General features: G+C 44.5%; 1 protein-coding gene and 1 long non-coding RNA gene across 14 annotated transcripts in view; both read left to right on the forward strand.

Annotated features, from left to right (window-relative positions):
* Nucleotides 1-21,784, forward strand: part of SPECC1 (sperm antigen with calponin homology and coiled-coil domains 1) — a 229,979-nt gene that overhangs the window by 60,239 nt on the left and 147,956 nt on the right. The window lies entirely within an intron of this gene.
* On the forward strand, nt 10,486-19,396 carry LOC106726770. Its single transcript, XR_001362871.1, has 3 exons — nt 10,486-10,523; nt 15,124-15,281; nt 19,367-19,396. It is a non-coding gene; the product is annotated as an uncharacterized LOC106726770 (long non-coding RNA).

The following is a 21,784-nucleotide window of genomic DNA, read 5'->3' on the forward strand; positions in this document are numbered from 1 at the left end:
AAATAGATTTCAAGATTTTAAAAAAGGTAACAAGAGACAAATATGGACAGTTTATTATGATAAAAGGGACAGGTCATCAAAAAGACATAGCACTTCTCAATATATATGCACCCAATCAAGGAGCACCAAAATATATAAAGTAACTACTACCAGAACTAAAGGGAAAAACTGACAAAAACACAATTATAGTTGGGGACCTAAATACCCCCATTGACAGCGATGGATAGAACATCCAAACAGAAAATCAATAAGGAAATATCAGCCTTAAGTGACACATTAGACCAAATGGACATAACATTTACAGATCCTTTCACCCCGAGCACCAGGTTATACATTCTCCAGTGCAATGGGGCACTCTCAAGATAGACCATATGTTGGGACACAAAACTGGTTCCAGTAAATTTAAGAAGATTGAAATCATACCAAGCATATCCTCCAACCACTATGCTTTGAAATTGGAAAGCAACTGCAAAAACAAGGTGGGGAGGAAACACAAATATGTGGAGATTAAACAACATGCTACTAAAAAATGACTGGGTTAAAGAAGAAATAAAAGGAGAGGTCAGAAGATACATAGAGACAAACGAGAATGACAACACTACATCTCAAAACTTTTGTCATGCAGCAAAGTGGTAATAAAAGGGCAGTCCATATCGTTACAGGCCTACCTCAAGAAGCAAGAAAAATCCCAAATAAATGACCTAACATTACACCTTAAAGAACTCAAAGAACAAATGCAGCCCAAAGTCAGCAGAAGAAGGAAATAAAAATTAGATCAGAATTAAATGAAATAGAGATTTAAAAGACAGTATAAAAATTAATGCAACAAAGAGCTGGTTCTTTGAAAAGATTAATAAAATTGATAAACCTATGGGAAAAAGAGAAGGCTCAAACAAAATCAGAAACAAAAGATGAGAAGTTACAATGGACACCACAGAAATACAAAGGATCATACTAGAATACTATGAAAAACTATATGCCTTCAAAGTCAATAGCCTAGTAGAAGTGGACAAGTTCTTAGAAATATATAACCTTCCTAGACAAGATTCATGAAGAACTGGAAAATTTAAGTAGACTTATCAACAGTGAGGAAATTGAAACAACTATCAAAAACCTCCCCAAAAGTAAAAGTCTAGGAGAAGGTGACTTCTTTAGTGAATTCTACCAAACAAAGATCTCAAACTCTTCAAAAAAATGAAGAAGAGGCAATACTTCCTAACACATTTTATGAGGCCAACATTACACGGATACCAAAACCTGGCAAGGATAACACACAAAAAGAAAACGAAAGACTAATAGCTCTGATGAACACAGATGCAAAAATCCTAAACAAAATACTAGCAATTCGAATACAACAGTACATTAAAAAAACTACACCACAATCAAAGGGGGTTCATTCTAGGGGCACAAGGATGGTTCAACATTCACAAATCAATCAATGTGATTCACTGCATTACCCAAAGAAAAGATAAAACTTATATGATCTTATCAATAGATGCAGAAAAAGCATTTTACAAGATACAACATTCATTTGTGATTAAAACACTCTAAAATGGATATAGAAGGAAAGTACCACAACATAAGGAAGGCCATCTATAACAGACCCTCTGCTAATAGCATACTCAATGGTGAAAAATAGAAGCTTTTCCTCTAAAATCAGGAACAAGGCAAAGATGCCCACACTCACCACTGTTGTAACATACTACTAGCAGCCCTAGCCAGAGCAATCAGACACGAGAAAGAAATAAAAGGCATCCAAACTGGAAATAAAGAGGTAAAATTGTCACTTTTTGCAGATGACATGATTTTTATCTAGAAAAACCTAGAGCAGTGGTTCTCAACCTTCTGGCCCTTTAAATACAGTTCCTCATGTTGTGACCCCACCATAAAATTATTTTCGTTGCTACTTCATAACTATAATGTTGCTACTGTTATGAATAGTAATGTAAATATCTGATATGCAGGATGGTCTTAGGCGACCCCGGTGAAAGGGTCGTTCAACCGCCAAAGGGGTCGCGACCCACAGGTTGAGAACCGCTGCCCTAGAGACTCCATCAAAAAACTATTAGAAACAATAAATACATTCAGTAAAGTTACAGAATACAAAATCAATGTACAAAAGTCCATTTCCTTCCTATTTTAGTAAACACTGCCTTCAGAATTATTCAGTGTGTGTACAGACAGTCCTCGGGTTACGTCAGACTTGACGTATGTCGTTTCCTGGTTACATCGCCATCTCCCATTTATTTATAAAAAAACAAAAGTTCCATCATTTCAACATATGTACATATGTGCTTTATGTTTTTTATTCTTTATTTACCACAAGTAAAGGTCAGGAATTGTTATCTTTTATTTATTTATTTATTTTATTGATTTAAAATATATATATATATATTTTATTGATTTTTTACAGAGAGGAAGGGAGAGGGATAGAGAGTTAGAAACATCAATGAGAGAGAAACATCGATCAGCTGCCTCCTGCACACTCCCCACTGGGGATATGCCCGCAACCAAGGTACATGCCCTTGACCGGAATTGAACCTGGGACCCTTCAGTCCACAGGCTGACGCTCTATCCACTGAGCCAAACCGGTTAGGGCTGTTATCTTTCTTTTAAATTTTTTTTACTGTTTCACTTCATTACTATGTGTATGTGCTCCATGTGAGTGACGTAGGTGCTTATGTAGGTGGGTTCCGACTTCTGGTGAAAATCGCATTGCGTCGCGTCGTAGGAATGGATCTCTGACATAACCTGTGTATACATTTTTCGGACACCCTGTATATACAATGGCAGCGCCCATCAGCTTTCATTGCCCTGTAGCAGGTGCCGCCTCTCCTGCAATTGTACAGCAGTGTTAGGGGGTCATTGGGTCACATTTTGTCTTTGTTTTACACGCACGAAAAGCAGAGAAATGAAGGAAATATTTTTTGTGTGTGTGTTAGAAAGGGCACCCCCTTTGCATGTTCACTGGACTTACATTCATTCTCTAGAGCAGTGATGGCGAACCTATGACATGCGTATCAGAGGTGACACGCGAACTCATTTTTTTTGGTTGATTTTTCTTTGTTAAATGGCATTTAAATATATAAAATAAATATCAAAAATATACATCTTTGTTTTACTATGGTTGCAAATATAAAAAAATTTCTATATGTGACACAGCACCAGAGTTAAGTTAGGGTTTTCAAAATGCTGACACGCCGAGCTCAAAAGGTTCGCCATCACTCCTCTAGAGATTCAGCTGTAAAGGAAAATAACAAAAGAAAAGAAAATGAGAAGAATGCTAGCAATATGTCATTCGTTTCCTGTTAAAAGGAAGATATAAATTATATATAGACTCCTTGGGGACAGACTTTTCTTTATGGCTTAAGACTTTCCCTCAGTCGTATTGTTGAACTTTTGACTTTGTGACAAGTTTTCTGTAATGGGTGCTATTATCTGTGCTTTCAACTGTATTAATTTTGAAAAGGATCTTGTCATGAAATTATAAAACAGTATTGTGGTTTTAACCTCACCATAGTTAAACCTACCATCAGCTTGTATTGCACTCTTTCTTGGGAATTGATCTGTCCTTAGGGGGAACCGTCAAATCTAATACCAGAGGAATAATGGTAATGGACCTGGAGAGCATTATGCTAAGCGAAATAAGCCAGTCGGAGAAAGATAAATATCACAAGATCTCACTCACTTGTGGAATATAATGAACAACATACATTGATGAACAAAATAGATCCAGAGACAGAGAAACACTGAACAGACCGTCAAACTTCAGAGGGAAGGTGGGGGTGGAGGTGGGGGTGGGGGGAGTTAGAGATCAACCAAACGACTTGTATGCATATTAGCATAACCAGGTGATGAGGGTTGAACACCAATCCCTTTTGGAGAAGCACTTGGCCAATAATTACCAGTCTTTTGGTAATAATTTTGTGGTTGCTCACACTTGCATATAGTGCTAATTCACCATCTAACCCAGGGGGTATGGGAACTGCTTGACTGGGGCTGCATGAACTTTCTGGAAGCCTTTTCTAGGCTCTGTGTAGGTTCTGGTATCCAGCTTTGTGCTGTGCCCTGAGCTTTGCCAGTCGGCATCAGCCATGGGGCAGGGCCGAAGCCATGGGGCAGAGCCGCAGACACGGGGCAGGGCCGCAGCCATGGGCTCCATGGGAGCAGCTGCTGCCTGTTTCCTGTCACCCCTCTGCGGGCCTGTTACCTCCCTGTATTCTGACAGCAGCTTGAAGAGCGTGGCATTTTAATCCGATCAGGAAACTTGTCTTCATAAAGTTAAAATGAGTTTGGCTTTCTGTCTCCCATGCCCACCCAATGTTTCCCCACTCCACAACCACTCCTCTGATTTTTAAAAAATCAATATTATGAACAGATCTGCATTACAGCCCAGATATGTTCTTCTTCCCTTTCTCTCCAGGGTATCCTTTGGGCAGATCTCATCTTACCCAATAGGCATGGGTCTTAGAGGACAGGGTGGTCGCTGTGCACAGGCGGCGGTCCTCCTTGCTACCTCATTAACTGCACATCTCAGGGCCACATGAAATGTTGAGCCCCCACAGAGCGACGAAGGAATCCAGCCACTAGATGGCAGCCTCCTCAAAGACACTGCTGTGCTCTTCCGCTTTGCGTCCTGGTTCCGAAGAAAGGTTTCAGTACCAGACTAGAAACCATCCTCCTTTTAGTCGTTCGTTAATTCAACAAATATTTTTGAGTGGCTACTATGTGCCCAGCACTTCTAGGCAAGAGGCGGGACCACCAGTGAACAGGACAGCGCTGTCTGTTTGTGGCGCTTCATGAACACCACGTGAGGGGGTGAGGAAGTCAGCCGGGTAGACAAGGAGGGTGACCCACCGGTGTGGCTGCAGCCAAGTGAGTGCGGAGGAAGAGGACAGTGGAGAGGAGGCCAGAGAGGCTGGGCTTCGGGGGAGGGACGGGGAGGGGAGCGAAGAGGACAGAGGAGTAGAGCGGCCTGACTGCATTTGGAAAGGGGAGACCAGGTCAGAGGCTGTGCTGGACACTAGGAAGGAGGCGCCTGGACCGGGTGCAGCCGGAGAGCTGGGGTCAGTAGTCGGGTTCTGGGTTTATTTTGAGGTGTAGATCAACAGTACTAAACTCTCCTGATGGATTTATTTATGTATTTATTTACTTATTGTTTAAAGTATTAAATATGTCTCCTTTTTCCCCCATCGGCCCTCCTCGGCCACTCCCACCCCCCCAGGACAAGCCCCCACCGCCCCGAGTCTGTGTCCATGGGTTATGCTAATATGCATGCATACAAGTCCTCTGGTTGATCTCTAACCCTCCCCACCTCCCTTCCCTCTGAGGTTTGACAGTCTGTTTGGTATTTCTCTCTCTTTGGATCTGTTTTTGTTCATCAGTTTATGTTGTTCATTATATTCCACAAGTGAGTGAGATCATGTGCTATTTATCTTTCTCCGACTGGCTTATTTCGCTTAGCATAATGCTCTCCAGGTCCATCCATGCTGTTGCAAATGGTAAAAGTTCCTTCTTTTTTACAGCAGCATAGTATTCCATTGTATAGATGTGCCACAGTTTTTTAATCTGCTCATCAGCTGATGGGCACTTAGGCTGTTTCCAGATCTTAGCTATGGTGAATTGTGCTGCTATGAACATATGGGTGCATATATCCTTTCTGATTGGTGTTTCTGATTTCTTGGGATATATTCCTAGAAGTAGGATCACTGGGTCAAATGGGAGTTCCATTTTTAACTTTTTGAGGAAACTCCATACTGTTTTCCACAGTGGCTGCACCAGTCTGTGTTCCCACCAGCAGTGCACGAGGGTTCCTTTTTCTCCACATCCTTGCCAGCCTGATGGATTTATTTTTTAATTGTGGTAAAGTAACAGCACGTAAAATGTATTGTATTAAGCATTTCTAAGTGTGCAGCCCAGGGATATTAGCATGCTTACATTGTTGCAACCATCATTAACATCCATCTCCAGAATCCTTTTCATGTGACAAAACTGAAACTTTAATCATTAAACAGTAACTCTTCATTCCTCCCTCCCTCGGCCCCTGCTAACCATCGTTTCACTTTCTGTCTCTATGAACTGACCTATTCTTGGTACTTCATATAATTGGAATTATGCAGTATTGTCCTTTAATGTCCGGCATATTTCACTTAGTATAATGTATTCAAGGTTCATCCAGGTGTTAGAATTTCCTTCGTTTCAAAAGGCTGAGTAATATTCCATTGTATGGCTATACCACTTTTGTTTATCCATTCACCCATCAACGGACATTTGTATTGTCGACACCTCCTGGCTACCGTGCATAGCGTTGCTATCAGCATGGTGTGCAGATCGCTGTTTGAGTCCCTGCTCGGTCCTTTTGGTATATCCCGATCCTCATGGATGGGTTGCAGGTAGACGCAGGGTCACTTCCTGCTCTCACTGGCCGTGGGGTTTGCTGAGACGAGACCTGGTGAGTACCCAGGTGATGAGGGTTGAACACTAATCCCTTTTGGAGAAGCACTTGGCCAGAGGAGGTTCCTGTAGCCCCACAGGTGAAAACAAAAGTGCTCATGATTCAATATATAGAACATGTGGGATTTAAAAGAATGTCACTATTTTAAACTGATATCCCACTGTTTTCTAAAAGTTAAAAAAATTGAATGTTCTATGCCAATTTCACCCTGCCCAACTCTGTGTTAATACTCCTTTAATTTTAAATGATAGCCTTGCTAGAGTAATGTTGAGCGTAGGTCCTTGCTTTTTACCACTTTGAACATGTTTCTGTTGAGGAATCAGCTGACAGTCTTGAGGGAGCTCCCTTGTGGGTAACTAACTGCTTTATTTTCTTGCTGTTTTGTTGTCTGTTTCTTTTGCTGTGCAGAGGCTTTTTAGTTTGAAATAGTCCCATTCATTTATTTTGCCTTTACTTCCCTTGCCTTGGGGGTCCAGTTCATAAAATGTTCTCTACTACCAAGATCCATAAGTTTGGTTCCTGTATTTTCTTCTATGTAACTTATTGTTTCAGGTCTTATATTTAGGTCTTTGATCCATTCTGAATTAATTGTTGTACATGGGGACAAACTGTAATACAATTTCATTCGTTTGCATGTGGATTTCCAGTTTTCCCAGCACCATTTATTGAAGAAACTATTTTTACTCCATTGTGTGTTTCTGGCTCCTTTGTTGAAAATTATCTGTCCATGTACATGTGGTTTTATAGCTTGGTTTTCTATTCTGTTCCATTATCTGTGTGTCTGTTTTTCTGCCAATACTATGCTGTTTTGATTATCGTAGCTCTGTAGTATAATTTGAAGTCAGGTAGTGTGATACCTCCAGCTTGGTTCTTTTTTCTCAGGATTGCTTTGGCTATTTGGGGTCTTTTGTGGTTCCATACAAATCTGATGATTTCTCATTCTATTTTTTTTAAATGACATTGGGATTTTGCTGGGGGTTGCATAAAATCTGTATATTGCTTTGAGTAATATGGCCGTTTTAACTATGTGATTCTTCCAATCTATGAGCATGGGATATTTTTCCATTTTGTTGTTTCTTTTTCAATCTCTTTTAATAATGCTTTGTAATTTTTAGTATACATATAGGTCTTTTACATTCTTTGTTAAGTTTATTCCTAGGTATTATGTTCTTTGGGTTGCAATTGCAAAAGGATTGTTTTTGTTTTTTTTAATTTCATTTCTTTTTCTGAAGTTTTTTTTGTTAGTATACAGGAAAGCAATGGGTTTTTTTGCACATTGATTTTGTATCCTGCAACTTGACTGTATTTATTGTTTCTAATAGTTTTTTTTGGTGGAGTCTGTAGTGTTTTCTATATATAGCATCATGTTGTCCACAAAAAGTGACAGTTTGACTTCTTCCTTCCCTATTTGGATGCCTTTTATTTCTTTCTCTTGCCTCATTGCTCTGTCTAGGACAGTGATGGCGAACCTTTTGAGCTCGGCGTGTCAGCATTTTGAAAAACCCTAACTTAACTCTGGTGCCGTGTCACATATAGAAATTTTTTGATATTTGCAACCATAGTAAAACAAAGACTTATCTTTTTGATATTTATTTTATATATTTAAATGCCATTTAACAAAGAAAAATCAACCAAAAAATGAGTTCGTGTGTCACCTCTGACACGCGTGTCATAGGTTCGCCATCACTGGTCTAGGACTTCCAGCACTTTGCTGAATAAGAGTGGTGAGAGTGGACATCCTTGTCTTGTTCCTGATCTTAGAGGAAAAGCTTTCAGGTTTTCACCATTGAGTATATTAGCTGAGGGTTTATCATATATGGCCTTTATTATGTTGAGGTACTTTCCTTCTAGTCCCATTTTATTGAGTGTTTTAATCATAAATAGATGTTGTATCATATCAAATGCTATTTATGCATCTATTGATAAAATCATATGATTTTTATCCATTCTTTGGTTAATATGGTGTATTACATTGATTGATTTGCGTATGTTGAACCATCCTTGTGCCCCTGGAATGAACCCCACTTGATCGTGATGTATGAAACTGTGGGTGTACTGTTATATTAGATTTGCTAGTGTTTGGTTTAGGATTTTTGCATCTGTGTTCATCAGAGACATTGGTCTGTAGTTTTCTTTTTTTAATAATCTTTGCCAGGTTTTGGTATCAGGGTTATATTGGCCTCATAGAATGTGTTAGGAAGTATTACCTCTTCTTCAATTTTTTGGAAGAGTTTGAGGATAGGTTTTAAACCTTCTTTGAACATTTGGTAAAATTCACTGGTGAAGCCATCTGGTCCTGGACTTTTACTTTTGGGGAGGTATTTAGAGTTTCCAATTCTTTTTTTTAAAATATATTTTTATTGATTTCAGAGAGGAAGGGAGAGGAAGAGAGAGATAGAAACATCAATGGTGAGAGAGAATCACTGATTGGCTGCCTCCTGCACACACCCCACTGGGGACCGAGCCTGCAACCTGGGCATGTGCCCTTGACCAGAATCAAACCCAGGACCCTTCAGTCCACAGGCTGATGCTCTCTCTATCCACTGAGCCAAACCGGCTACAGCGATTTTCCAATTCTTCATGATTTAGTCTAGGAAGGTTATATATTTCCAGGAACTTATCCATTTCCTCTAGTTTATTGAATTTGGTGGCATATAGTCTTTCATAATATTCTAGTATGGTCCTTTGTGTATCTGTGATGTCTGTGATGACCTCTCCTCTCTCACTTCTGATTTTGTTTATATGGGTCTTTTCCCTTTTTTTCCTTAATGAGTCTAGCCAGGGGTTTGTCAATTTTATTAATCTTTTCAAAGAACCAGCTCTTATTAATTTTTTGTATAATCTTTTTGTTTTCTATTTCATTCAATTCTGCTCTATTTTATTATTTTCTTTTGCTGACTTTGGGTTGCTTTTGTTCTTTTTCTAGTTCTTTAAGATGCAATGTTAGGTTGTTTACTTTGGATTTCTCTTGTTTCTTGAGATAGGCCTGTAATGATATAAACTTTGGTTTTTTAAAATATATTTTTTAATAGATTTTTTGCAGAGAGGAAGGGAGAGGGATAGAGAGTTAGAAACATCGATGAGAGAGAAACATCGATCAGCTTCCTCCTGCACACCCCCCACTGGGGATGTGCCCGCAACCAAGGTACATGCCCTTGACCGGAATCGAACCTGGGACCTTTCAGTCTGCAGGCTAATGCTCTATCCACTGATTGATTCCCATGTCAAAAATCATTTTAATACTGTGGAAATATTTTTCCTAAGCAAATTGCAGTACAGATGGTCAGAATAGAAGTGTGTGCTATTGATACCTCCCCTGCCCTCAACTGAACTTGCTCAGATTTTCTTAAGGCTGTTTGGATGGGATACTTATCTCTATCTGATCAACCCAAAAGACAGCCCAGATGTGGTGATTTTATGATGTGGGAATGAGTTTTGGAACATTAAATCAAGAAATTTGTAATAAATTAAATTAACATATAGTTGATAATCTATGTGCAGAGAAACTGTATGTGGGGTTGATGCCAGAGAAATAAAAAACAAGGTTTGGACACAGTCAGTGGGGACAGCACGACTGTAGGAAAAGCTTCGGGGAAGCACAGAAGCTTTGTTCTGTCCTTCCTGCCCCATCCCAGCTCTGTGACCTGAGTCAGTCCCCGCAGCCACCACTGCTACCACTGCGAGTAGCCATGTCTGCGGATTTTGAAATGAAAGCACGTGAAAGAGACCTAGAACAGTTTGGCTTGTTCTCAGTGATTTTTTCTTGGTGCTCCCAGTACTATCTCTGTCATTGTAGGCACTTAGAAACCATTCCTTTAAAATGTTGTTCTATCCAACGCCAGTCTTTGTCAGGCAAAACTTTCTTAAAAAATATTTTTTTTTTATTTTAGAGAGAGAGAAAGAGAGAGGGAGAGAGAGATAGAAACATCTATCCGCTGCTGCCTCCTGCACGCCCCACTGGGGATTGAGCCTGCAACCCGGGCATGTGCCCTGACTGGGAATCGAACCGGGACCTTCTGGTGCATAGACAACACTCAACCTACTGAGCCACACCATCCAGGGCTGTCAGGTAAAACATTTTAAACTTTATTCATTTTTTGAATAGGTAATCAATCCACATGGTTCAAGGTGTAAAGGTACGGTGACAGGTTTTGCTCCTAACGGCTCATCACTGTCCGGCAGGAGCTGCCCAGTGTGGAGGGAGGCTCCCCTTTCCGCACCGGCGGCATAAACGGACTCGCGCTCCGCACGCGTGCTGGTTCCCCGAGCAGTGCGAGCAGTGCGTTTTGGAGGCTGACCCATGGCAACGAGCCTCTTTGTTCTGGGTGGCATCTCTGGCACTGCGCCAGCCAGCGCGTCTCAGTGGTGACTGACAGCGGTTCGTGGCCGTGTTCGCCGGGTACCCAGCGTTGTGGGTGTCCTGTCCCTGGGCCAGGAACTTTAAGCTCATTAGGTGATTTTCTTGGATTTCAGTTTCCTCTTCCCACGGTTTGATCTACCCTTTCAGGGCATAGGCCGTTCTGGGGGTAAATGCGTGAGAGAAGACAGAAACACGGGCAGAGCTGCAGGAACAGCCAGGCTGCTTTGTCCCTTCATTTTCAACACCTCAGCTGCTGTTCAGGATTAGCTTCCACACCATTTCCTGACAGGTTTCAGCGAACCTCATATTCATCCAAGTTCGTGTGTTGTTTTCAGGTTTTAAATATATATATATTATTGGTTTCAGAGAGTAAGGGAGAGGGAGAGAGAGATAGAAACATCAGTGATGAGACATAATCATTGATCGGCTGCCTCCTGCACGTCCCCCACTGGGGATTGAGCCTGCAACCTGGGCATGTGCCCTTGACCGGAATCGAACCTGGGACCCTTCAGTCTGCAGGCCAACGCTCTATCCACTGAGCCAAACCAGCGAGGGCCATTTTTTTTAGTTTTTAGACATGCCCTCACGTCTGCCTAAGCACACCGAGGACACCTGTGCCGTCACACTGCGGCTTCAGGAACCCAACCCCATCAGTGTCCATTGTTCATGGGGGTCAGATCTCCACCTTGGAGAAGCGTCCTGTGTGACCGGCAAGCGTGAGCCTCTCTGAGCGTGTTCTGTGTCTGTAAGACACTCAGCTCGGGAGTTGTAGGATGAAATGAAATGGCATATGTGAGCAACCAAGAGCAGAACCTGAAATGTAGATACTTTTATAAAATGTGGTTTTCCTCTCAAACCATCTTCCTAAACAGAATCTCCTACTTAGGAACTACATTAATTAAAACGAAAATCCACCCTGGCCAGTGTGGCTCAGCGGGGGCAGGGGAGGGCAATCGGTCAATGCTTCTAATATAGAGGTTTCTCTCTCTCTAAACATATTTAAGAAAATCTACCTGCTTTAGACGCTGGGGCATTTTATTCAGACTCCTTCAGCTTTGCTTTCCTAACATGACATGTTTGTTTGTTTTTTTTTTCTTCCAAAGTTATCACTTTGTCAACCAATTCCTTTTCTGGTCAAAAGTAAACTTTTCCTCCCTGGCTTATTTGGCTCAGTGGATGGGGTGTCGGCCCGTGGACTGAAGGGTCCCATGTTTGATTCCAGTTAAGTGCACGTACCTCGGTCGCAGGCTCGATCCCCAGCCCTGGTCAGGGTGCATGATGGAGGCAACCAATCAATGTGTCTCTGTCTCTCCCCTGCCCTTCCTCTCTCTCTCTAAAAGTCAATGGAAAAATATTCTTGGGTGAGGATTAAAAAAAAAAAAATTAAACTTTTCCTTTTGGTTCCAAGTATTAACATTAGGGCCAGGCTTTGGCATAATATATGGAAGAATGTTCTAATAGCCACAGAAGTTCAGAGAGGTGTGTTGCTGTAGGAAAGAATTTCCCACTATTGCTAGGGAAATACCCATTCTAAGCTGAACAGCTCTGCGGTACAGAGGTAGGGTGATAGGATCAGAAGAGCTTCTTAAAGTCCTTTCCGACCCTGAAGGCATTGCTGTGAAGGTCAAAGACCTTTTCTTTGACATCTTCTCTTGTCTCCTTCCATGTGGGAGCCACTATTTCAGGCCCTAGGATTACAAGGTAGACAAGGTTCCTGATTACTCTCAAACCCGCACCTCTGCCCCAACTTGCACCCTGCATTCTGGAAACACTCCAACTATTTGCTGGACATGCCTGTGGATATTCTGCATGTGCGCGCATCCATTCATTCCTTTCAAGAAGTTAGAGTGTCTGCTCTTTTCCAAGCATTTTCTAGGTGCTAGGGATGCAGCAATGAACAAAACAATGGCAGCTTCAGCTTCTGCTCCTCTGGAGTTTACATTGCTCTCTCCTTGGATTTGTCTAAATGAAACTCACCACCCTCATTGCAGGGTTGCTTACCTGCTTCCTGTAGCATCTGGACTTAGAGCCTGACCGCAGTGCCACTTTTCGTCACCCTGAAAAATTCTCCTGTCATGTTGTCAGCTTCCCTTCCTTTAATGTCTTTTTCAGCCACATCTTTTCCACGCCTTTTCATCTCCTCTGGGTTCCCCTAGCCCACCAGCATCGCATCCCTCACCTACAGCCAGCGGCTTCCTGTTGGAGGGGCGCTGCTAGTACTGCTCACTCCACTCTCTTCTGTCCTGTGAGATTGGGATCAAATTGCATCAATTAATGGGCAAAGTTAGTTAAATCAGGGAATCCTAAAAATGTAACATGTACTTTAAACACTTTATTTTCACCTAAAACATGTAAGTGTTTATTGCCGGAAACTATTTATTGTCTTCACTAGCTGAGCATAGAGGAGACCCCCAAAAGCTAGTAACCTTTGAAGCCCTAGCAAAGGTCAGGGCTGTGCACCACCCAGTTAATCTAGATAATGGTAGCTGAAGCATCATCCCCACCTTAGTTCACTTAATTCCTTAGATACTCATGTAAATCCTTACTGATTATTGTTGATTAGATATTCTGCCTATTTCTGGAAATTGTTTGCTGATGAGCTAAACTGTGTGTCATTGAAATCTCCTTACCTAAGGGCTACTCCAGATCAATAAAAGGTTGGAGCGGCCTGAGCATCAGTGGAAGTCCTTCTGGACTTGCCCACCTGGTCCCCCAATATTTCCACATTATCTTGTCTCTTTTCTCTCTCATTTGTGTGCGGCTCCTCTTTTCAGATCCCGAACCCTGATCCACGCAGAACGTGGAGGGAAACACACACGACAGTTTGTGCACCCATCTTCAGTTCCAGGGCCACGGCATTTTCTTAAAGCAGACCTGTTGCTTGGGGTTCCCTAACGTCTTTCCACGCTTGTAATACCTCTGCCATGACTTTCAGTTTTAGTTTCTCTCAACAGGAGCAAGAACTTGTGTCCTTCGGAAGAAGACCATGCAGAATCCTTTCACATGTTTACAAACATTCCCCTAATCCTTACAGTTGCTTCTTGCCTCACACATTTTTCAATGACTCGCCTTCACTGCGTCTTTTCAAAGTCTGCAGCGTGGCTTTTGAAGAAACGGTGTCTCTCTTTGTGCTCCTATTTCATTGGTTTACATAGTAATTAAGTGATGTAAATAAAATCGTTAGTACGATTAGCATAACAGGCTTGGAACAAATACACCTGACTCTTCTTGAGCAGACAACCCGAATGGTGGGAGCAGGCGCACAGATGTCCCACCAGTTGGCTCCTCCCAGGCGCTATCAGCACATCTTATTGAAGTGGGTGGTTGGTTAGTTTGGTTTTCTGTAAAGTGTTAGGTAGAGGGTGTGGAAGAGCGCAGGGTTTGTATTACCAGAGTGATTTTTCTAAATCAGTTTTCCTCGGGCCACTGCTCGGCTCACACCCCTCCGGGCCCTCACTGGGTGAGAAGCAGGCGCGAACCTCGGCCTTGCCCAGCGAGACCCCGCTGCAGCCGCTCAGGCTCCTGCTCGTGCCTGGAGCTCCCGTCCTGGGCTCCGGCGGCTTGTTCTTTGAACACACTCCGGACTCTTCCACAATCAAGCCCTTGTTCACTCTGCTGAACAAAGACAGGGCCCTGCTGCTGGGGCCTGTGTGTCCAGGATGCGCATGTCCGTGCCTGGCACCGCCCGCCCTCCGCCCCAGCCCCTCTGCCACTTGGACACTGACAGAGGCTGTTCAGCATGAAAGGGCCAGCTGGGCAGCACCTCCCTGAGCAAGCCTGTCTGGACCTCACAACAGGACGTGTTTTGTCCTTTTGGAACATCCCTTAGCGCTGCCTTCGGATTTCTTTTCCGATGCTTCCCATGCCCCGCCTGCACTGGTTCTGTTTCCTGCCCTAGAAGTTTCTTGCTTTGGGTGGAACCCAGTTTGTTGGACCTGCTGGCAGCACATTCAATAAGCCAGCACATCCTGAGCGTGGCTGATGTTTCTCTTTTCCCCTTAATCTCTTCTTCAAAGCCCTTGTCTTTCTGGCCTTGATTCCTGGCAGTGAGCTCCCCCGCCCCCCAGACTTCATTCGTACTAACTGATTTGGAATGGGGATGGGGCTCCTTTTAGTTCAGAAATAATACATGATCTTGGAGTCTTATCCATATATCTCTCTTGACTTAAGAAAAAAACCACAGCTTTATTGAAGTATAACTTATCATAAAATTCACCCATTTAAAATGTGCTATCCAATACTTCTAGTAAATTTACTGAGTTATAACTATTCACAGCTATGTTTCAGAACATTCCCATCACCCCATAAGGTGCCTCGGCCATTGTCAGCCACTGTCTGTTTCGCCGCCAGTGCCAGCACCATGAACCTGCTGCTGTCTTTCTTGATCCTCCCTTGACTTCTCTGTCGCTTTTCCAGCATTGGAGTATCTTAGCAATATACATGCTATCTGCCTGAAGAACGTTTCATGTGAGTAAGGTGCTAAACTTTGTTACCCTCTTAGTCTTTCTTCCCACATTTAAGTTTCTTTTGGTTTTCTTTGTGTGAACTTAGTCTCTGTTTAGCAAGTTGGCCTTTGGCTTATTAAGAAAGTTAAGGGCCCTGGCCGGTTTGGCTCAGTGGATAGAGTATCAGCCTGTGGACTGAAGGGTCCTGGGTTTTATTCCAGTCAAGGGTAAATGCCCGGGTTGTGGGCTCGATCCCCAGTGGGGGGCATGCAGGAGGCAGCCGGTCAATGATTCTCTCTCATCATTGATGTTTCTATCTCTCTCCCTCTGCCTTCCTCTCTGAAATCCATAAAAAAATATTTTAAAAAAAGAAAGTTGAGGTTTCCCCCCTCCTTTTGAGTAGTGTCATGTACAAAACAGATATTTAAGCCCCTCTAAGGCATGGAAAAGTACAAAGAAAGTTAAAACATGATCCAGAACACCAACTCTCAGAAACAACCAGTGTTAACTGATTGATGGTGATTATCTTTCCAAACATCTCTCTCAGCAGTGATACAGCTATAAAGACACTTATTGATGTAGGTACCAAGCCGGAGGTAGCAGCTTTGGTTGCCATAGGAATCCAAGCCAGACATGGGCATCTTTGAGAGGAAGCCTGTAGTTCTCATGAAACTTGTACTCTAGAGGAGAGACAGGAAACCAGTAAGCAAGTAAATATGTAGTATGCTAAATGGTGATAAACGCCATGGAGCTCAACAAAGCAAAGAAATGTATGTATTAAGGGTCTGGTTTACTATTTAATGTGGTGCAACAAGAGAGGCCTCTCTTAATACAATGGCATTTGACCAGAGATCCCAGAAGTGAGAGAGCATGAACCATACGGTCTATGAAATGTAGGAATGTGGGGGAAGAGCATTCTAGGCAGAAGGAACAGCTAGTGCCCAGGCCTTTAGGTGGGAGCATGCCTCACGTATTTGAGGAACAGCAAGAAGGCAACTTAGCAAAAGCAATGTGAGAGGGAGAAAGTGAGTCCACTGATGGGGGGTGAGGGCCCGTGGGGACAATTATTCAGGGCCTTGGAGGCCATTGTAAGGGCTTTGGGTTTTCCTCCCAGTGAGGCAGAAAGCCATTAGAGCTTTGTAAGTGGAGGTGTGATATGATTTGACCAGGTTTTAGAAGCATCACTCTGTTATCTGAAGAACAGACTATAGAGAGGCAGGGGCAGAGGAAGGGAGGCTGGTTAGGAGGCAGTTGCAGAAATCCTGGTAGGAGATGACCATGGCTTGGACTAGGTCAGTGGTCGGCAAACTCATTAGTCAACAGAGCCAAATATCAACAGTACAATGATTTAAATTTCTTTTGAGAGCCAAAGTTTTTAAACTTAAACTATATAGGTAGGTACATTGTTATTAAATTAATTAGGGTACTCCTAAGGCTTAGGAAGAGCCACACTCAAGGGGCCAAAGAGCCGCATGTGGCTTGCGAGCTGCAGTTTGCCGACCATGGGACTAGGTGGTAGCAGTGGAAGTGGCAAGAAGTGCTGAGATATGATGGCATTTACGATATATATTCCATTTATGGAGATGGAGAAGACTATATGAAACATCTGTGGGAGAAGAATCAAGAATTTGCTTTTGTTCCAGTTAAATTGGAGATGCCTATTAAGACATTTAAGTGGAGTGTCAAGAAGGTAGTTGGGTAAATGAATCTGGATTTCAGAAGAGAGGATTGAAGATACATAGGTGGTATTTAAAAGCTACAAGTTGGATGTGATGGCCAAGTTAGACAGAGAAGAGATGACCAAGTTGGATAGAGATGACTGAGCATTAGGACACTCCAGGGGAAGATGAGAACAGAGAATGGACCACAGTGTTCAAGTGATGCAGGAGATAGAACCAGCCATTCCACTCATGATTTTATTACATGTTTTTCACAGCAAGATTTAGTTAGTTGTGTTTTTACTGTGAGATTAACTATGAAAGCTGTTCAGGGTAATTTCCGTAAGTTAGTCATTGCTGATAGCAGCAAAACAGTTACCACTTAGGATTGGTATGCATTTTTATTAGCCGTAGTATTCATCTTGGATAATCAGCAAGCCTTTGTTAAAGCGTTTTCTTCATCTCCTCCTCCTCAAGAGTTGCTTGTACGTCCATTCACTAATTTACCCCCAAAATAGTTATGAAGCGCCTGTCCTGTGCCAACCCGAGGTTTTTTTGTTCTCACAGATCTAACTTATCACGCGCAGGGGTTTGCCTTTCAGGTGTCACTTGGCGTCAGCCTCCCGCAGTGGGGTTTTTCCAGCCTCAGCGCTGCCCCGAGGCCCGGAGTCGGTCAGCTGGGCGTCCCTCCCTCGCCTGGAGGGGACTCCGGACTCGCCGGAGAGATATGCAGATGAGGTGGGCGGGCCACGCCCGACTGGCGGTGTGGACCGAAGTGGGCGGGCAGAATGCAGATGAGGTGGGCGGGCCACGCCCGACTGGCGGTGTGGACCGAAGTGGGCGGGCAGAATGCAGATGAGGTGGGCGGGCCACGCCCGACTGGCGGTGTGGACCGAAGTGGGCGGGCAGAATGCAGATGAGGTGGGCGGGCCACGCCCGACTGGCGGTGTGGACCGAAGTGGGCGGGCAGAATGCAGATGAGGTGGGCGGGCCACGCCCGACTGGCGGTGTGGACCGAAGTGGGCGGGCAGAATGCAGATGAGGTGGGCGGGCCACGCCCGACTGGCGGTGTGGACCGAAGTGGGCGGGCAGAATGCAGATGAGGTGGGCGGGCCACGCCCGACTGGCGGTGTGGACCGAAGTGGGCGGGCAGAATGCAGATGAGGTGGGCGGGCCACGCCCGACTGGCGGTGTGGACCGAAGTGGGCGGGCAGAATGCAGATGAGGTGGGCGGGCCACGCCCGACTGGCGGTGTGGACCGAAGTGGGCGGGCAGAATGCAGATGAGGTGGGCGGGCCACGCCCGACTGGCGGTGTGGACCGAAGTGGGCGGGCAGAATGCAGATGAGGTGGGCGGGCCACGCCCGACTGGCGGTGTGGACCGAAGTGGGCGGGCAGAATGCAGATGAGGTGGGCGGGCCACGCCCGACTGGCGGTGTGGACCGAAGTGGGCCCCGGGCGAGGTCTCCTGGCCGCGTGTCGGCGGTTCTTGCAGACTTTCTAGCATTTCCACGGAAAGTAGGACTTGTCGGCGTCTCGGGCTCATTGTCCGTTTCGCAGCGCATCGTTCGCGTGTCGCCCGCTTTCTGGAGCCCGCGGGGGGCGGGGGGACCCGTCCGCAGCTCTTCCTCGGGGTCTGACCGGGGCTGCCCGAGGCGGGTTTTTCCGCGGAGCCCGTGCTTATTGCGGCGCCTCACCTCCGCTCCCCTCCCGCAGAAACTGAGCAGCGCGTGGAGTCAGCTGGGCTCTAGTCTTCGTCCTGGCCTCCAGCACAGATTTAGATGCTGAAAACCACGGGGTTGCACTTAAAAACAAAGCGGAACATTTATGTGCGGTCACATGAGACAAATGGGCTTTAATTTAGCCTAAAAAAATATTTCATGGTGGCTGATTGGGGAGAGATGGTCCACCGGGTGCTGGGTCCCGGGCTGGCAGGTGACAGGTACTGCTCCCTGTGACAGAGCCAGAAGTCGGAAACATTTTTCAAGGGGGTAACTTTTACGTTTGAATTCGAATGAGGAAATGAGGTTCTGCGAGATGGAGCAATTAGTCCAAGTCAATTCCTTGAATTGGGAACAGTTTTGTGCTGACGACCTTGGGCCTTAGCTTCAGCTGGCCCCGTCCTTGGGGCCGGGCTGGGCTGAGGCGGTGCCATCCTGGCAGTTGGGGTACACTGGACTGTACAACACGGGGGTCAGAAACTTCGCCACATGGGAATACTGAGAAGAAAAGTTTTACAGATGGGGCCACGGCATAGATTACATAGGGGTCCCTCTCTAACATGCAGCATTTATCCAAACTTCTTTGGGCAGAGTAACCAATATTTGCAAAATAATGTCTTTGTCATAACAGCCCAGTGATAAACTATTAGGTAAAGGATATGTAACATTTTATTTTATTTTTTATTTTTTTTTTATTTTTAAAAAATATATTTTATTGATTTTTTACAGAGAGGAAGGGAGAGGGATAGAAAGTTAGAAACATCGATCAGCTGCCTCCTGCACACTCCCCACTGGGGATGTGCCCGAAACCAAGGTACATGCCCTTGACCGGAATTGAACCTGGGACCCTTAAGTCCAAAGGCTGACGCTCTATCCACTGAGCCAAACCGGTTAGGGCAGGATATGTAACATTTTAAAAACACCTCTCACTAGGACCCAGCTGCCCGGGTATTGTGAGAACCCTGGCATGTTATTTCCTTTGTGTCGAACTTGTGAAGAGACTGTCCCCTGGCGAGGGCTTTTGAGAGTTCCTTGGGTGCTGTGTTCTGATTTCTAAGTGACTGTGCTTTTTAAAGCCCTCTGCGGGGAGGGACACGGGAAGGAGACTTCTATGCCAGTGACTTATTTCATTGCATCTTTCAAAGAGTGCATATCACTTCAGAATGGAAACTCCGGCGGATACGCTGCCAATAAGATTAGAAAATCATAGGAAAGACTTATTTATTTATTTATTTATTTAAATCCTCACCCGAGGATATTTTCCTATTGATTTTTAGAGAGAATGGAAGAGAGAGGGATTGACAGAGAAACAACACATCGATTGGTTGCCTTCTACAGGAGCCCCGACAAGGGCCGGGCCAGGGAGAAGCCTGCAACTGAGGTACATGCCCTTGACCGCCCTTCGGTCCGCAGGCTGACCCTCTAGCCACTGAGCCAATCCGGCTAGGGCTAGGAAAGACTTTAAATGCTGGGCTATAGTTGGCTGAAAGTGTGAGTATAATTTTAATTGGTCTCTCAATGCTGTGTGACATGCTATAGGATACATCAATGAGATCCTAGAAATGAGTTTTGTTAAAGATTAACATATCTTCAGTCTGCTGTACTGTGGGGGCTGGAATGAGGCACTTATGCTTTGGACTAGAATCAGAACAGGTGCTTCAATGGGTCATCAGAGCAAGGGACCCAAAGATTAGTGGTACAGGTAAAGGGTCAGTAGAGGGAGGCTGGATGAGGCAAGAACATCACCACGAAGGACATTCGAAGTGCGACTTAATATTTTTAAACTTTCTAATTCAGAGAAGTGTTTTGGGAATGGAGGAGACAGATTTTTCCTGTTGAATGTGTGTTAGGTATGATATTTTAGGCTGTTGAATTCTTTTATAAAATACTTTAAAAAAATGTTTATATATGGCTCCTGTCAGATTGATTTGTACACAGTATCTGTATTGTGTCAGTTTTGTTCTTTGAGACACCCTTAAACAGAATTAGGAATGAATGAGGTTGATTAGAGAGTAATACCCGAGAAAGACAAAAGAGGTGGGAAGCAAAATTAGGCCAGGAAAGCTTTAGACCAGCCGTCGCCAATTGGTGGTCCGTGAGATTGGCGACCGCTGCTTTAGACCATGATGCAGATCCAACACTTAAAGGAAAAGGGGGAGGCAGCAGGTTTGGGCTGGGAGATCCTCAGAGCAGACTGCCTGTTAGAGGAGTCCCAGGTCGGGCAGAAATGGCCAGTCCTGTCCTCTCCGCTGTGGTCAGTCACAGCTGGAGGCTGCCTGAAAAGAATGTGCCTTCAGCTCAAAGGCAAGTGGAGTCCTAGGATCCCGGTGGCACTAACTGCAGTCCCTGCAGCTGAAGGCCACATTCTTTCTTGAACAGAGATCCAAGTGGCACACCTCATGGCGGCATCCACACGACCTCAGTTGCTTGGGCAGGGGTGGTGGTGGTCTATTTAAAGGGTAAATGAGGTAAAATCCTCATCTTCAGTCTCCCCACCCTCTTTTTGCTTAAAAGAGTTGGAATTGCCCAATCTCTTCCCGGTGGGAGCGTCTCAGCCCCTCTGGCCACACCTGAGGCAGAAGGCAAGTTCCCAGCCTCGGTCTCTTTTCTAGCCCTGGTATTGGCTGTGGTAGCAGCAAGATTCCTCTTTGGTGGCGATTGCGATCCTCTGCGTTGGGTCATTGTGACTGGCTCTGTACTGTAGAATGGACAAGAGAAACGGATCAAGTGAAAGATACGAAAACTTGCATGAATGAGGGACCGTGTGGATGACACATCTTTTACTTAGAAGGTCCCAGTTAACAGTCCTTCAGCAGCCAACCAGGTTGTCAGTGTTTGCCTTGTCAGAGAGGCTGCTGGGTGCAGTTGTGCAGGTTGTGAACTGTTTAAAGGCATCTGGGAAAGGGATGAATGGGCCCAGGTGAGGCTGTAGCAATACAGAGGAAAGGGTGCCATTTTGCACATTTGCCTTTTTATATTCACATAGAGGTGTCCAGTATGCTAAAGAGGCCTTAGCAGGTGAGCTTAGAAGATTTTCCCCACTATCACTGCTAGCTTCTTCTTTTATTTTTTTCCACAACCATTGTTTGTTACAAAGGTGAACCCAGATAGGCTTATCTGTAGGATTTCTGGTAGTGAGCAGAGCCA

The sequence above is a fragment of the Myotis brandtii genome, unplaced genomic scaffold (assembly GCF_000412655.1).
Source record: "Myotis brandtii unplaced genomic scaffold, ASM41265v1 scaffold314, whole genome shotgun sequence".
NCBI lineage: Eukaryota > Metazoa > Chordata > Mammalia > Chiroptera > Vespertilionidae > Myotis > Myotis brandtii.